The sequence below is a fragment of the Penaeus monodon genome, unplaced genomic scaffold, assembly GCF_015228065.2.
Source record: "Penaeus monodon isolate SGIC_2016 unplaced genomic scaffold, NSTDA_Pmon_1 PmonScaffold_2210, whole genome shotgun sequence".
Lineage (NCBI taxonomy): Eukaryota > Metazoa > Arthropoda > Malacostraca > Decapoda > Penaeidae > Penaeus > Penaeus monodon.
Genome location: NW_023652034.1, coordinates 29,600 through 31,304, shown reverse-complemented (window position 1 = coordinate 31,304; position 1,705 = coordinate 29,600). Strand labels below are relative to the sequence as shown.

Sequence of the window (1,705 nt, the reverse complement as noted above, 5' to 3'; positions counted from 1 at the left end):
GTTTTTTTAAAAATTTCCATTGGCTTGGCAGCTCGAGGACCTGTCGTGGGGAAACAGAGATGGGCCTGTGCCTGCCTAGACTCGCCTCGGGGGATCCTCGTGGCTGGAAGCAAAGGGGTGGATCGGCCATCCCCCCGTCGGCGTTAGCCCCTTGATGATGATGATGATATATATATATATATAATATATATATTATATATATATATATATATATATATATATATATATGTGTGTGTGTGTGTGTGTGTGTGTGTGTGTGTGTGTGTGTGTATGTGTGTGTGTGTGTGTGTGTGTGTATGTATGTATGTATTTGTAGGCATGTATGTATATCTGTATGTATGAATATATACCTATATAAATGTATGTGTTATAAATATGTATGGTTCATGAAATGCATGTATATATTCATATGCATCCATAACTTTCTTTTAATTAATATTTCTGTAGTCTGTATGCATATATATATATTTTTTCATTTTAGATGAATTAGAGATCTGCATCCTTTTTTATTATACAATTTTCTGTAGTGATTTTTTGAAAGGTCATATTTAAGTGTAATGCAATGCTGTTAAATTTCTTTTTTACTTGATGAGTTATGATGTAACCTTATAGAACACATCAAGCAGTTTCTAAAACCTTAATGCATGCATAATATTTGCTTTATCTCTAATTGCTAGGCTGCAGTCCCAGTGAGTGGACTTGCAGGAATGGAGATTGTATCCCTGAGTATCAGCGTTGTGACAGAACACCTCAGTGCCTTGATCGTTCAGATGAAGAGAACTGCAGACCTGAACCTGGTTTGTTTTCTTTATAATGTGTGTTAGATATTATTAAGGGATTTCAAATATTGAATTTTACAGTAATTAATGACATAGAATAGGCAGATAGAATGCACCAGGTAGAGCCTGACCCCCACCACACTACATCAACTTTTGTCATAGGAGATAATTTTACTTCATTGCAGACTAATGTCATTTTGATTAGTGTTCATTGACCCTAGTCAAGATATCTTGTATTGTTATAATTGCTGAATGTACCAGTTAAGACATGTGCAGGCTAGTACAGTGGTATTATTTGGACTGCCTTTAATTCCAATATCAATATAGATGTCAGTTAGAAGGAAGCATCTATTATTTTAATGCTTCAATATCTGTTGCTTAGTTAAAGGTTGTCTCCTACACAAGTCCTACAAGTGTAAGGGTTTGGGGGAAGGTTTTATGTAGCATCATCCAGATAGAAATAACTATGTAAATCAAAAGATGTGTGATAAATTTCATTATTTACTTAAAGACAGTTTTTTTTATTTATGGATGCACATATGAATGGAGGTCACTGTGACAAATATGGAAAAGAAGAGAATAGACATTAATAACTTCATATAGGAAGAGTGTAGCTGATGCATTTCATTTACTCGTCATCATAATTATATGTAATTCAGCTGAAATGCATCAGTTATATCTCTTAGACAGAGGCAGACAGACAGAGACAAACCACAGACAGACACAGAAACACAGAGACAGAGACACAAAGACAGACAGAGACACAGAAACAAACAGAGTGATAGAGTGACAGAGATACAGATACACAGACACAGAGACACACACAGAGACACAGAGACAGAGATACAGAGTCAGAGTCACAGACACAGGGAAACAGATACACAGAGAGATAGAGGCACAGGTACATAGAGAGACAGAGATAGAGA

At 35.7% G+C, this 1,705-nt stretch overlaps 1 long non-coding RNA gene across 1 annotated transcript in view; it reads left to right on the top strand.

The window, feature by feature from the left end:
• Positions 1-649: 649 nt before the first annotated feature.
• LOC119570118 overlaps positions 650-1,705 on the top strand; it is a 1,798-nt gene continuing 742 nt past the window's right edge. Inside the window, exon 1 of the long non-coding RNA XR_005228368.1 lies at positions 650-797. This is a non-coding gene — a long non-coding RNA (uncharacterized LOC119570118). The remainder of the gene's footprint in view (positions 798-1,705) is intronic.